The sequence below is a fragment of the Spermophilus citellus genome (assembly GCF_964194105.1).
Source record: "Spermophilus citellus genome assembly, chromosome: 5".
Taxonomy (NCBI): domain Eukaryota; kingdom Metazoa; phylum Chordata; class Mammalia; order Rodentia; family Sciuridae; genus Spermophilus; species Spermophilus citellus.
This window is the reverse complement of record NC_138186.1, coordinates 143557679-143574542: the sequence shown is the minus strand read 5'-3', so window position 1 is coordinate 143574542 and position 16864 is coordinate 143557679.

Sequence of the window (16864 nt, the reverse complement as noted above, 5' to 3'; positions counted from 1 at the left end):
TTCACATTCAAAGTTATTCACTTATATTCCAAATCAATATTTTCCTGGTTAACTGAGGGAAAAAAACAGTTTTGCTATCACATTATGGAAATCCAGCAATTTAACCAAGATGTCCATGAATGTTTCTACTAGTGTGTATTCCAAAATTTCTACCACTTTCAGATAAATTCCTGTGAAGAAACAACAAAAGTTGTATCTTGGTCCATTTGGACTGCTTTGACAAAATGCTGTTCAGTGGGTGACTTATAAGAACAGGAATGTATTTCTCATAGTTCTGGAGGCAAGTCCAAGATCAAGGTGCCAGTCAATTTACTGACTGGTAAGGGTTGTTCTCTGATTCAGACAGCAGCTTCTTACTGTGACCTCATATGGGGGAAGATGTGAATAAGCTCCCTTGAGTCTATTTTATATGGAGACCAGACCTGTCATAAATGTCTACCTTCATGGTTTAATAACTTTCCCCCAAAGATCTACTTACCAATGCCACCATCACAGGGGTCAAGACTTCAACATATAAATCTTGAGGGGACACAAACACTCAGACCATAGCGAGTTGGCTGCATAGACACCACTTGATCACGTACCATTCATAACCTTATGGGTCCCCTGACAATCCATTGCTAGGAACATGCATCTTGTTCAGAAACACTCTGCTCATGACTATTGAAACACAATGCTATTCCTCATTGACTAAACCTTTTGTAAGAGATATGAAATATATCATATTGCTTCTTTTCTCAGCATTCAGGTAAAATGCTATGGTCTGAATGTGGTTTGTTCCCAACAAACTCATGTTGAGGCTTGATCTCCAATGCAAGATAGTAGCAATGGTGGGGCCTTTTAAAGGAATTTGGGGTCATGAAAGATCTGCTGTCATGAATGGGTTAATGTATCTGTCTCAGGAATGGAAGTTTCTGCAACAGTGGGTTACTATCAAGTAGATCATCTCCTTAGGCTCCTCTCTTCCACACACCCACTTCCCTTCCACTTTCTGCCAAGAGGCCCTCACCAGAAACTGAACAGATACAAACATCATGTTCCTGACACTTGAGAACTGTGAACTCAGATAAACATCTTCTCTTTATAAATTATTCAGTCTCAAATTCAACAGAAAATGGATGCAAACAGAAACTGAACTGTTTCTCTCCTCCATACCTAGGTAGAAGTTCTCCCTTTTCTGTCTGTTATTACCTATTCCCTCTAGTTTAGGAAACATCTCTTAGGTCCTAGTTCAAGGAGTACACCACAGAAAACTCTGTCCCCATTCTCCCTCCAGAGTTTATTGTTGTCTTGTTCAGTCACTGTACATTGCATGAACCTGTGACACACTATATTACATTTATTTATTTACACATTAGTCTTTTCCAATCATGGTAAGCTTCTTGAAGTGAGGGTCCATATATGACTGATATCTGACAATATGTATCCCTAACAATTAGGTGTCTGAAAAAGTACCTCTTTCAAATACTTCTTTAATAAAATGAAAACATTGGTTTTATTGACACACCACTCTTTTTCCAAGTAGAAGGCAAGAGAAGCATCTTTCACATTGGAATATTTTAAATATTTCAGATTTCATGCATTAGATTATTCATTGCATATAATCTTAAGAATAAAAGTCAAAAGCATAAATAAAACCAAAGAAATCAAAAGCATAATTTAAAAATAAGATAACAAAAATCACTCTGGAGAGACAATGAATTGCATGAGAAGCTGAATTTGTCTATCAATAGCTCAGGTGATCACAAAGGGGTCCACTCTGTGAAAGGGTATATTGTAGAAGTCAAGCTGGCCTCTCTACTTTTATAATTTTCTATTGCTTTGCATTAAATCAGATTTATGTATGTAACTTAGTTATTATCACCTTTTACCAGAAGTTTTCAATACCACCCACAAATTGTTTAGGCATCAGGGAAATGAATTATTTTGCTTGAAAAACATCAAAATACAGAAAACATAAAGTTTGTATAAGGCATCAGAGTGCAGCTTTGTCATGTGTTTTCTTTTTCAGTTGGTTATTATTAACTGTTGCAATTATTATTACTGAAATAATCCCAAAAGATTACAATATGATTAGGACCAAAAGAACAAACGTCGTAGCAAATATTATTGGCTGCTTATGGAATAAACTTCTACTCCACAGCCAACTTTTTGCTGTACACTATGTTATGCAATAAAATAAAAGTCCCCCAAAATGGACACAGGCCTTCACTATCTTTTTGGATTAAAATATAGCATCATTCAAATGACTTTTGGTATGTGTTCTACTTTATCTTCATTATGAAGAGAAAAAAAAAAATTGGATATGGGCTTTGGAGAAAATTATAGCCTCATCAGGACACAAATAAATTACATATGGCCCATTAAAACCCATCAGTGCAACTCAGATAACATTTATTTATTGTTAGTTGTTTTAAAGGTTTATAGTTATTTTCCAGATTTCGCTGCACTTTACTTACCCTCATTTAAAATTCTTTTTCTGTGGTGAACTGTCTGGTTTAAGTTTTATTTCCATTATTTTCCTCCTGAAAGTTAAATTCTAAAATGTTGTTATTTGGCATTTGCCACCAGATCTTTATCACAGGTTGGCTATTAGAATGCTCTAGGATTGCCCCTGGGCTCTATGACACTCCCTTGGATGTACTTTGTTGATATATGAATGTTGAGGGGAATCAACTTTATCAAGATATATTTATAAAATGGCACTGTGTTCTATTCCAAAGAAAGTCAAATAAGGGACAAGCCAAAATCTACATCACCCAAACATTCCAATATTTTGAAAAACACTTAAAAATTTTTATACACTAGAACCAATTTTGGGGGGTTTATCTCACATAATTAAGCTGCAAAGGTGAGTTTATTTGCTGTATGAATTTTCCCATCTGTTTTAATATATTGCAGAGGTATGAAAGCCATTTATTGGTCAAAAGCTGTTAAAAAGTGAAATATATTTCCAAATGTCATAATGTGTTGTGAGGCATGCAAGCACAGGATTTGGAGGCAGGCAAATGTTAATCTGCAGTTTATCAGCTAAGTTAGTCACAGTTTTCTCAGCGGCTACATGACAGTAATAATAAATATCTTGGGAGATTATTATAAAGATTAAGTTGAAAAAAAAATAAACGTATGAAAAAGTGACTCTGTAGTGGTAGAATCAATAGGAATGATAAAAGTAATGTGGGATGAAAGGTGAACATACACACAAATAGAAATTGATTTTTTCATCTCAGAACTTGACTATATGCTTTAAAATTAACGCAATTTTTTGGTAGCAAGAGTAATGATGGCAGCACTGTGCTGGTGAAGATGGTGCACCATGAGGGTGATGTGGGGGGAGATGATGGTGGGGCGTAACCATTATTTTGTTGATGGGCTCATGATGAGGGTGTGGTGTGATGACTGTTAATGAGATGGTGGTTCAGCTGACAGTGATGCTGTGTGAGGCTGGTGGGGTGCGATGGTTATGTGATGTGGTGACAGAATCAGGAGATGATGGTATGGTTGTCAATAGGAGGTTTTGATGGACATTGAGTGAGAGGCCAGTGTAGTTCATTTTCTCTGACTGATACAGATTTTTGTGCCAGGAGGAACTCTAGGGGATCAGAATCTTAAGATACATTGTACGAATTGCTTTGGGTTGTCTAGAACTGATTCTTATTACAATTATATTTAAAGATGCTAATTTTTATATTCCCAGTAGTAGACAGGACACTGATAGTCCATGGCATGGTGTGGCAATAGTGAGCAAAATATCATCATTGGCTAGTCCTCATCAAGGACATATGGATGGTAAGGTTCTAAGGTTTTGGATGATCCTCTATGTAGTATCTTATAACATTCTAATAAACTAAGGAGCGTAATTGGGATTGGCTGGTTGATCCTAAATAGACTGAAGAAAACGAGAAGAATCCTGGGCTTCAAATTCCCAGGTTACTCTCTGCATAAAGGACTTGAAAGCTTTCATATCTGTGCTGAACTAAATCCTTATCTCCTATAGTTGTAGGGTTAAAGTTTCTGAAATGGGGATTGAGCAGACCCTGAAGGCACAAATAAGTTATATGAACTTTCCCAAATATCCGTGGACTGTACTACTACCTTCTGCCTTCCTGGGAGTATGCTAAGGTCAATTAATAAGGAACTAAAACTAAGACCTGGTTTATAGATTGCTCTCTACAAAAGGCAGTGTCTTAGTCCATTTGTGCTGCTATAATAAAATACCTGAGACTAAATAATTTACAAAGAACAGGTATTTACTTCTCATGTAAATACTATAGAGGCTAAGAATTCCAAGATCAATACACTTAAAGCTATGGTACCTGAAAAGAACTTGGTCTCTGCTTCTAAGATTGCATCTTATTACTGCAGCTTCCAGAGGGGAGGAATGCTGCATCTTCATGTGGCAGAAGGGTTGGAAAAGCAAAGACCACTTCCTTTAACTTAATCTCACTCAAGATACCAGAGCCCTAATGATTTAATCACTTCCCAAAGGCCACACCTCTTACTATTCTTACATTAACAATTAAGTTTTATCATAAATTTTGTAACGATCACTATCATTCAAACCATAGCAGGTAGGTACCACCAGGAAGTGGACAACTAGAGTGCAGTTCCTTATAAAAACATCCCCCAAGAGACAGTGCTGAAGTGCTTTCCTCCTAGTAAGAAGAAAACCAAGCAGTACATTGGGTTGTTCATATTTCTTGCAAGGACAATTTGCCAGGAGTTTGGATCGATATCAGGATCTCAGAAGGAACATCTTTAGGAAATTCGTGACAAAAAGTTATGGGGAGGAAGTACATGAACAGACCTCTCTGAATGGACAAAGAATATGAACATTTTGTGCCCTTTGTGAGTGTTCATCCATAGGTGACCTCAGCAGTGGAGGATTTTAATAACCAAGTGGATACTGATTCTACGAATGCCACTCAGCTTCTTTCCCTAGCCACTCCTGTTATTGCTCAATGTACTTAGGAACACGTCGTCACAATACCAGAGATAGGAGTTTTGCATGAGCTTATGAACATGGATTTCACTTCTTGAGGCTGATTTGATTACAGCCATGGCAGGGGGGGGGGTGTCCAATTTGCAAGCATCGGAAACACACACTGAGTACCTAGTATGGTGCTCTTCCCCAGGGTTATTAAGGGGGTAGATTAATTACTTTGGACCATTTTTGCCATGGAAGGGGCAGCACTTTTTTCTTAATATGGATTTGCCTCCCTGCTTGTTATGCTTCTGCCAAAGTTATACCATCTATGGACTCAGAGTGCCTTTGTTTGCCATCTGAGTATTTCACAACCATTGCTTCTCATCAAATAACCCACTTCATAGCAAATGAAGTGCAATAATAGGTCCACATTCATGAAATTCAATGATCCTATGTTTGCCATCATCCTGAAGCAGTTGAGTTGATAGATAATGGCTGGCCTGTTGAAGACACAGGTTACAATGTCAGCTGAGGGGCAATACCTTGTAGGATTGGAGCAGAAGGATTTATATCCTCTAACTCAACATCTGATGTGTGGTACATTTTTTCCCCATAGCTAAGATTCACAAGACCAGAAATGAAGTCTAGAAATTGAAATGGAACTACTCATTATTATCCCTGGTGATCTTGTTGCAAAATTTTTGCTGACCTAAAGCTCTAGAGTAACAAAGAGAGGAATGGTTCCACCAGGACATTCAATGCTGATTCCATTGCAGTGGAAGATGAGACTACCACTTGGTCATTTTGTTTCTGCCTGCCTCTGAATCATCAGGCAAAGAGAAAAGTTACTATACTGGTTAGAATGATTGACACTGACAACCAAAGGGGAAATTTGAGTCCTACTATACAATAGAGTTAAGTAAGATTATTTCTGGATTACAGGTGATCCCTTAAGAAGCCTTCTAGTCCTAACATGTCTTGTAATTAGAGTCAATGGAAAATTCCAACAACCCATTCTAGCAGGACTGCTAATGGCCCAGATTTGTCAAGAATAAAAGTTTGAGACATCCCTGCAGGCAAAAACCATGGTCATTTAAAATGCTTGTTGAGGGAAAAGGGCATATAGAATAGATATTGGAGGAATGTATTACAAGTATCAGTTAAGGTCAATGATCAGTTGCAGAAATGGGGGCTCTAATAATTATAAATGTATCTTCTTTATTTTATTATAAGTAGTATATATATTTAGCAAATTATTTTGTTTTCCCTTCTCCATTATCTGTTTTCATCTAACATAAGGAGTATTGATCTTCTATCACAGGATTTAAGTTATATAAATATATCCAAGAATATCAAAAAAACATTGCCTGGGGGTTTTCATCCTCTTGGAAAAGGATTAGAAGGTTTGTGATGGTATAAAAGGTAGTTGAATCCACAGATGTGCATGGACATCAAATTATCAAGTAATGGACTGTTGTGGTTATTTTTATGTGTCAACTCAGCCAAGACATGTTCCTGGTTATTCAATAAACTCTAATCTAGGTGTTGTGGTGAAAATATTTTGTAGATTCATTTAAATTCCATAATAAATTGACTTTACATAGGAGATTATCCGGCATAGGCTGTGGGGTCTGAATCAACTAATCAAATGCTTTAAAATCAGAACTAATTGTTCCTTGAGAAAGGAGAATTTCATTTCTAGAACTCCCATCCTGCTTTTCCTGATGGGCACCCTGTGGAATTTGAACTTGCCAGTTGTCAGAAGTGCATAATCCAATTCCTTGCATATCTTCTAATATCTACAACTGATTCTGTTTCTTTGGATGAACTCTGATGGATACAAAACACTCATACACACACACACACACACACACACACACACTCACAGAAATCCTTTCTTCCTTATTTTCTTTTGTCAATACTAATTTGTTTACTGATTATCTTTCTTCCTTACAGAGTAAATCCCTTAAAATCTAGATCTGGATTTCTGAATCCTTTGAAGCACTAAGCCCTAAGCCCTGCCCTATGCATTCAGTGAATGAAAGTTACTTTTTGAAAAATTTCAACTATCTTTTATTTAATAAATTTGCTAAATAAATAATTTAATATGTTGAAATAGATAAATATTTAAATCTAATCATTTTAAACATTTTCTCTTCTGGTTTTCATTATATACACCACTTGATCTTGGGGATGATGAGGCTGTGGAAGGCCACCCGTTATTTCAGTTTAGAACTATGTTTAGTTTCTAACATGCTTCCATTTGTAAGTTATTCTTTGTCTCCACTAATTACTACAAAAGGTAATTTGCAAATATCTCATGTGTCTCAGTAGGCTAATAGTAACTGAAGTTTAATTTCTAAATTTATAATAACAATTCCTTTTTTTTCCTTAAAAAATTTTTATGACAGTCATTCATTTTTCCATTTTCTTTCATTCCAATTCCCTTGACTGATGCCCTTTTAAGTATTTTCTTCCAGAAAAATGTATCCAGGCAATTTCATGTTACATAATAAATCATTTTATGATGAATTTATTTCTTCACTTATTCATTCATCCCTCAAATAATTAACAAGTGTCTACTGTATGCAAGGATCTAGGCTACCTAATTCAGCATGTCAAGGTTTCTTAAATGACCAAGTCTAATTATTCTTTGTTAAAAATCAATCATAGAAATATAAAAATAAAAGTCTTTGCCCAAAACTTATCTAATTAAGTATTTACGCATAGGTAAACCGTTAATTTCTTTCTTCTCTGGATTTGGATTTGATTACTTCTATAAAGAAAGCTAAGCATAATTTAGAATTGCTCTTGTGGTTTCTCCCTACATCAAATACACACACACACACACACACACACACACACACACACACACACGTGTTAGGGTCTGTAAACAAGTCAAGATGGTGCCTGGCATTTTGCCAGTGAGCCATTAAGTGTGGAGATTCCTTATTGGTTGACTGCTGTTTCTAGTTTATGTTAATTAAGATAAGCTTGTGGAATGTATATATACCCCTCCTGTCCTACAATAAACGGGATAAACGGCTCCCACTCCTGCTGTATCAATCTACACAAGTTCCTCGTCACCCCCCCCCCCCCCCCCGTTAGTTTGCCCAGCCAACCGGGCTGCGACACACACACATGCACACACACATATACACACTCCTGTACTTTTATTCAGGCATTTCTAAGACCGAATGTGAACCTACCCACATAGACAGACCATTCCACCTGGCTGTTTTAACAGTGGCCATAAGCAATCAAATATTTTCCTAAGGCCAGTAATGTTATCCATTCATTTTCATTTTTTCCCCAGAATATTGGAAGAAGGAGTATCAGAGCCAGTAGGCTCCCAGAAACATCTTCCTTTAAGGGTTAAAGACATTTGCTCCCCAAATATAGGCTACAACTGTCATTTCTCCAGCAGAAAACACCAACGCAGAGCAAGGTTGTGAAATGGATGTCAGATGGTGTTGACCACAGAGAAACTACTCTGAAGCTTGCAGTGATACCATGCCTGCAGCTAGAAACAAATGATATGCTCGAACAGCCCCACCCGCCCCTGGAAGGGACTCTGAGTGTCATTATTCTGCATTCCATGTTATAGGAAACTATGTTGCAGTCAAATTCCAAAGCACCATCTCTACCACAGTGTAACTGTTTACCCATCTGTCAAAGTCCCATCGATGTGACCATACAGAGGAGGAATTAGTTTGTGTGACTCCTCAGAACAGGACCTTCTGGTAACTGTGATTTTATGAATCCTTAGTAAATATGAAAGGAAATAAGAGAGAAGGGAGAAAACTGAATTCTGACCCCCCCCAAAAAAAGAATAAAAAAGGAATGAAATTGGAGATAAAGGAAAGGAGGGAGAGAGGGAAGAAAGAGAGGAAAGAAAAATATTACAATAATAAAACTAACATATTTCCAATGTCAGAGTGTATGAGGCAAAAATCTAGAACCTAAATGTATGCATATTAATTCATTTTCTCCTCATAATAGTTCAGAAATGGGTGCTATTTTTTTTTTTAATTCCCACTGTCTAGGTCAGGAAATGAGTGTGAAAAGGTGAAGAAGCTTGCAAACTTAATATGGCTTCTTAATGATGGAACTGAGATTTGAATTCAGGATGTCTCTCTTCAGAATATGAACTTTAAAAAACTATACACTCTACTACCTTGAAAACTGCAATGGAAAAATCATGTGAAGAAGGGTAAAGAATTAGAAGAATTTACTCAATAAACATTTTATTCAATAAATATTTATTGAGCTGTTGAAGATGATACAGTTTCTGCAATTAAAGAGCTTTCAATTCAATGGGAGAGAGAAAGTGGAAGAAACAGAAAATAAAGGAATGGACGGGAGTGCAAGACTATGGGAGGACCAAAGTGCCCTTTATGTGCAACGGTGCAGACACACCAGAAGTAGCTTGCTGGCCTGGAGGGAAGGGGATGCTGCAGGAGTTTCTTTAGGAAGCCATTTCTGGGCTGGCCCAGAGAACCAACTCTGGTAGCCATAGGGAGAATGGAAAGAGAAGGAGAATTCTGAGAGGAAAACAAGGTTTATTATAACACAGCATGAGATAGACAATGAGAGCCAGGCTGGACTAATCTGTCAGTGGACTAATCTGATGGTGTGATGAAATGAAATGAAGTTGGTGGAAGAATTGTCCAGGGGTCTTCTTCAATTAGTGCAGTCAGGGAATGAACACTGTGAGCTCACTCCCAGGCTTCTGAGTGGGCAATTTAATGATGTTCACAATTAACCTAGAGAGAGAATGGAGGAAGAAGAAAATTTTAGGTGAGTGAGAAGAGGATCTATAAGATAAAGATGGTAAGTTAGTGCTTGTTGAGTTTGAAATCTCCCTAAGTCTTCCAGGCTAAGGTGTCTAGGAGTCATATGGTCAAGCATAAAGATTTGAGGAACAATGCACGGTAGAAGCAGTTAAATGCTTTAGAAGAGAAGGACTAATGAGAGATAAAGACAATGGAAAAACCACAGAGGATGGGATTCTAGAAAACACCAACAGTGGGAGATTCACAAAGCAGAAAGAGCTTATGGAGTAAGAGAATAAATCACTGCGACCAAGGCAGAAGGGTTTCAGCCAAAAGATCAGTAACTTTGTCAAATACAACATAGTGACCACATAGAATACAAAGTGGGAGGCATGTGTGGAATGGGCTGTCAGGTAATTATTGGGACTTAGAGCCTAAGTGGAGGGCTCTTGAAAAGAACAGGAGAACATTTCCCCTAACTGGAGAAGTTGAGAATAAGTAGGCTAAAGATGAATTTTTCCATGTTTTAAGTGGAAGGCAAAAGTTCAAGGTGAATCTATGAAGAAAGATGGAAAGTGAGTTTCGTCCTGAAATTACAGTGGAATCCACAACATGGTGAGTGGTTGAAACATCTGCTGAAGGAAAAGGAAATTTGAAAGGTTAAGGAATGACAAAGACCCACCTAGAGCTGAGGACAAATTTACAGGTGCATAAATCTGCATGTGACTACCCTCAGCAGTTCCCCCTCACAGCAGGAGGTTTGGTTAAATGGGGGATATTGGATTTTAAGAATTCAGTGATGGAGCACTGTGAATATTTGAAGGAAAAGGAAGATAGTTAATGAGTATGTGGGTCAGCATTCTGTGACTGTAGTGAATGTCTAAGGTAATCAAATAACAAGGAGGAAAGGCCTATTTTGGCTCAGGGTTGCAGAGGTTTCAGTCCATGGTTGCTTGGTCCTGTTTGTTTTAAAGAAGCAGCACCTCATGACAGAGAGGGCATTATGGAGAAAGATGCTCGAGTCATCATAGTTGGGAAGCAAAGAAATAAGAAGGGGACCTGGAATTCAATATCCCTTATAAGGGTCACATGCTCAATAACCTAACTTGCCCCCGTTAGGTCTCTTAAAAATTCTCCCACCTCCCAAGAGTGCCATAGGCTAGGGATGAAGCCTTCAACACATGGGCCTTTGCAGGACATTACAGATCCAAATTCTAGCAAAGAGAGATGTCTATGTCCTGATTATCCATGGTGAAACTAAGCATCTAGGTGATTACCTGTGTTCTGAGGGCAATAACTATTAAACTAATCAGCATTCATTGAGCAAGCACTGAGTACTCAGCATGCTGTTAGGCAGTGAACTTTTAAAGCTATATGACTCCTACCTTTAATGTACTTATAGTTGGATGGAGAAATCATACTAGGAAATCATAATGGCAACATAATGTGGAAGTGAGTCTGGTGGTATGCACAGGTTGTTGGCAGACCACAGAGAAGGGAAGTCCAAATCTAGAGGGAGGTGAAAGATGTGGATCCATGACACAGAGAGAGAGAGAGAAGTGCAAGATAGCCAGGAAGAGTGCTTGGGTGAGGCTCATGGAAACATGATGGAAGGTGAAAGGATGAGGATGACCACATCAAAAACGAGTTTTATAAATTATATTAAGCAATCTGGATCCTACCCTTCATTATCTATTATTATTATTATTATTATTATCATCATCATCATCATCATCATCATCATTTTTCATATTATACCTAACAGCATAAACAAGCAAGTTTTTATCCTCCAGGGAAACAGGAACATGGCTTGAAATGGCTGTTTCTCCTGCTAAAATTTCCTGAGGTCTCTTATGGTTTAGATATGAGGAGTTCCCCAAAACCTCATGTGCGAGACCATGCAAGAATATTCAGAGGTAAAATGATTCAATTATTAAAGGGGTAACCCAATCAGTGGGTTAATCCACTGATATGGATTAACTGGTTGATAACTGTAGATGGGTAAGTTGTGGCTGGAGGAAGTAGGTCATTGGGGCGTGACTCTGGAGTTTATATTTTTTTCTTGGTGAGCAGGTTTCTCTGTCTCTCTCTGCTTCCTGGCTGTTACTGTTATATTCTGAGCTGTTTTGTTCAATTGGGCCCTTCTGCCATGATGTTCTAAAAATTCACACCTCCTGCCCAGAGGTATGGAGTTCACCAACCAGGGACTGCTCCTCTGTAACAATGAGCCAAAGTAAACTAAGTTGCTCTTTTGGTCATGGTGATGCAAAGCTGACTATAACAAAGTCCTATTTTTTAAGGTCATATATTACAAAATGTGAATTTTGTTACCTACTGTATACCAATTTTAATATACCTTGAACTATTTACCTTCAAAAAAGCAATATTCAAAAAGATACACCAAGGGTCTCTCTGGAGCTTTTATGAGTGATGGCTATAGTAAAGAAATCTTTGAATCATTTGGAGTGTTCTGTAATCAGTGTCCATTTTAGAAAAGCTGCCTGGCAATACTGTATTCTATGGCTTGGGAAAGAATACAAGTTTCTCACAAGTGCTATCAATGCAAGTAGAAAGAAGGGCAGAGTCCAGAATTATTAATAAAATTGAAGTTTCATAGACTGATAGTTGTGGGGAGTAGTCAGAACAGAGCACCAGGGATTCCCAGCTCCTATTTCCAATGCTTTTCCCTTTGGTAGTAGAGAAGAGAATCAGGGCCTGTGGATTAGAAGAAATGTTGAGTTCAATTTGGACATTGAATTTAAGGCTCCTGTGGCACATCCATGTACTGATGACTGACAGGCATTTAAACATAAATGCAGGGAAGACCGATATATACATGAAAGTAGATAAGGTCACTCAGGGACAGGACCTTCCAGTTTATAATGCAGTTGGACAAATGCTTCTGAAATAACAAACTAAATCACTAACAAGCAAGTCTGATAACTTGGTCCCCATTGAAGGCAATGTGCTGATGAAATAGGAGTTAGGACCAACTGAATTGAGGAAGGGACTTTATTAAATACACTCATGGCATCATCTTACTAAAAAATACAGGCCACAGTTGTGCTTAAGCCACAATTTTCTTGCTGCTTATTCTCATCTTTGTGCACATTACCAAACTATCTGTACCTTCACAGAAAAAAATGAGAGTGGATTTCATAGCCTAAGAGATGACCTGCATATGTTCAAGAATTCAGAAGATATGAAAATGGTGGAATGAACAAGAGAAGCTTCTGGTCATGCACTGTGAGCATTGAGATGGTGCCATTCTTCCTATTGTTGGTTTGGTTTGCTGTGCTGTGTTAACTAGAAACCATTTCTGTAATAGCTGGGAGAAATCGTTTGTTCTTCGTACCCCATACCTCCCTGTGCAGCAGAGTTCAATGCTACTTTCCAAACCAAATTTAGAGCTTTGAGATAATTCCTAGAGGAAAGAGGAAACTTGACAGTATGGTTTGGATGTAAATATACTTTAATTTGTAGGGTTCTCCAGTAGCTTCTAAGAGAAGTAAGATAGGACAATAAAACAAGGCTTGTTCTATTGTACTTTTAGAGCGATTTCTCAAATACTTCAAGGAAGAGGAGAAGTAAGGGAGGAGAGGTAGTTACATGTGGTCCCTGATCTTTACTCTCATTCAGACCTATGAGTTGGGCTTGTCAGAGGTAACATGTGTGTAGCCCCAAGGAGCCAGTGTTTGAGCAAAAATGAGGAGATGATTAGAATCATGTAAAAATGACATGCCCTGGAGACCAGACCCAGGGGAAATAAAGACAAGTCAGATGGGTCCACAGGGACAACCAGGCAGAGGGATCAATAGATTGAAGATATGGAGTAAATTAAAGAACTAACAAGCATGCGTGAGAAGAATTTATAAGTTATTTTTTATCATAGGAAATATGTGGTTATAGTTTCATAATATTTTCACTTTAAAGGTAGCATTAACAGGAGGAAAGTTACAGATTTAAAAACTAGACAACATATGAGAAGATATGGAGATCTAATACTTAGGGGAAATGCAGGTCAGAGGCCTCAGTAGCTTTTATTTTAATTTTATTTAAAACAGTTACCTTTTCATGTTGGAACACATTAAAGAGTTTAGCTTTTTCTAGTACTATATTCAAGATGAAATAAATTTTTGAAAATAAAACACTAGTGAAATGTGCTTAAAGGCAGTAAAATGTGTATAAAATGTTAAATTTGTAGTCACATCTGGCCTGTCAGTGCTTTAATAAAACTTTTTGCATTATATTGGCTTTATTAATCAGCTTTCAGTCACTATAATAAATAACTGAGGCAATTAACTTAAAAAGAAAAAAAAAGGTTTACTTTGGTTTATGGCTCTGGAAGTTCCAGTTCAAGATCAAGTAAGTGGCTCCACGCTTTGGATCTCCAGTGAGGGAAGCAGATTACCATAAGCGCACATGAAGGAGCAAATGCTCATCTCATTAGCCAGGAAATCAAAGAGAAAGATAGTGATCCCCAAAACCCCTTTGAGGATATGCCCACAAGTATCTAAAGACCTGTCACCTCCTGAAGGGTCTACCATGTACCAGTAGTGCTACCATGAGGATCAAATGTTTAACACATGCACCTTTGAGGGACATTCGCCCAGTCCCTACCACATGGTCTTCACCTCTTATTTGAAAAGAAAAACATTCTTTAAATTTTCTACATTGAACAAGTCTTTCTTTCTAAGTCAGAAGAAAATAATACAAAGTAATTAAAAAATAGGAATAATATAATTTTTGCCAAACTTTTCTTTCCATGTTTCTTTTCTAAATCTACTATCTATAGTTGACATGAGAGTTAGATCCAAATTATCTTAGGAAAGGTCATGTCTCCTGAATGACCCAAATCAGAATTGTTGTATATGGATCACCTGTGAGTTTTCTGTGACTCTAGTTTCCAAAGAGCCTTAATCTTGGAGCTTCTAAATGGCCAAGATTTATGTGGCCATAAGTGAAACATTTCTGGAATGAATAAGATCTAGAAGTTTAGAAATCCTCAGGCTATTCTCTAAACAAAGATGTGGGAAACTATTAATGTTTATATTGAAGATTCCCTAGTGTTGGGTTTCTTTTTCTCTTTCTTTTTTTCTTCTTCTTCTCTTTTCTTCTTATTGTAGGATATTCATGCGTATGTCCTCCGCAGCTCTGTACAGTTGCTTCTATGTAGGGTGTCCCTGAATTGTGAGACATATTTGTAGGTGAGGCTAGAGAGGTAACTTACCTACTTTAATTGTAAAAGAAAGGGGGATGTCACACACACACACACACACACACACACAGGCTGATTTATTCATTAGACTCACTAAGCCCGATTTCCAAGGCCCACAATACTTTTAGGGACCCATAAAATATTTTAGTTTCTTTTAGAATTAAAAGGGAAAAAAAGAATCTTTTAATTAGAAGAAAGGATTTTACTGTGTAATATTAATATATTCATCTTTATTCCAATTTGAAGAAAGGGTTACAACATGTAATATCAGTATATTCATCTTTGAAATATAATTGTAAATGCCCTTTTTTGGGGAGGAAATAGCCACGAAGACAAAAGGGCTGGGCTTCTGAAAGCCATTACAAGGCCTGATGTCTGCCCACATTTGGTTGGCTGTAGAGACCCTGGAGAAAACAACATCCGAGCCAAGCCTTTCTCAGTTCATTACTGAGGAATTCAGTGAAGTTTCTTCAGAGAAAAAGAAATGCATGGCAACCAAGGCATCGGCTAGATGCATGACTTGATCCCAAATTGAAATTTGGCATCAAAAGAATTATATGATTCAATGCAACTCATCGTCACTATTACAGAAAATGACAGGATTCTGTGAGGCGTGTGACCCTCATGAATCTGCAGGTCAGGAATTCAGCTATCAGCTGGACAGTTCTTCTGGTCTCACCTAAGCTCACTGAAGTCACCTGTATCTTGATTATAGCAGGAAGTCACTCCCCAGCTGGCAGGAGTGGGCAGGGTGCAGGTCAGGGTGCCTGAGTGCTCTCCCATCTGGCCTCCACTACGGGATACACTGGACTTCCTCACACTGTTGTATAAACCTCCAGGAGCAATACAGCCCACCTCTGGGTCACATCTACCACGTCCCTTGGCCATGGCAAGTCTTACTGTCAAGATCAGATGGGAGGGATGGAGGAACCCACTTCACTTCTTAATGGAAGTAGCCACAAATAATTTTGCCAGGGACACATATACATGGTTGAGAGGAGTCTGTGGCCATTTTGGCAATCTGCCACACCTGTTTCTTCAAAATGCTCTGTCAGTATCTCTGCCATGTCACCACCTTTTTGAAATTTTATGTTCAGGTAAACCACTTCATGGCTTAAACTGTAGCTTGGTTTGGTTCTGGAGGTCAGGAGAATGGAGATGCAATTTTAAAAATCCCAGTGTTTCCTTTAAAGCTAGGTTTTACGTCATAGTTGTAGTGTATACAGCATCATGTGATGGAACAAGCCTAATTGTGTGTCAGTCAGGCCAAGTTCATGTGGCAGCCTGCCCACTTCCTAACAACATGGCCTTGGGAAAGCTGCTTACTCACCTGGGCATCCCTTTCTTCAACTGCAAAATAAAGATGACTCACCTCCCACTTGAGTTGCTGGAGAAGGACAGAGAAGTCCATGCTGTGTCAACCACTGGTAGGTTCCTAACAGATCTTATTCTTGGCCTCATGATAATTACATCATGAACAATAGCCAATTAATACATAACCTATTTAATAAACAACCATGGAGCCCTTACTACAGACAAAACTCTCTGGGTTTAATTTTATCTCTACCTTTCATGCGCTTTTGTGAATTTTGTGTTTTTAATGATGTACATGCTCTGGTGACATAACACATACCACTGATGTGCAGCCAACTCTGAAGGGAAACAAGGATGTTTTTGAGGACCTTAAATAGCTTAAATGTGGGTATGTTATAATCAAACCAGCCTCATTCTGTGATGTCATTTTAGCTATTACTAAAATAGCTTATTTCTCTGATTTGTATTTCTGAGTGCTATCTAGTTGTTTTTGTTTTCTCAAATTTGGGGAGTAATGATGAAAGTGTGATATGCTCAGAGTCTCGCTTTCAATGCATGTGCTTTCTTCAATTAAACTCTATTTTGCATTTTTCCTTTTACTTTTTATAATATTAATGACGTATTAGCTGA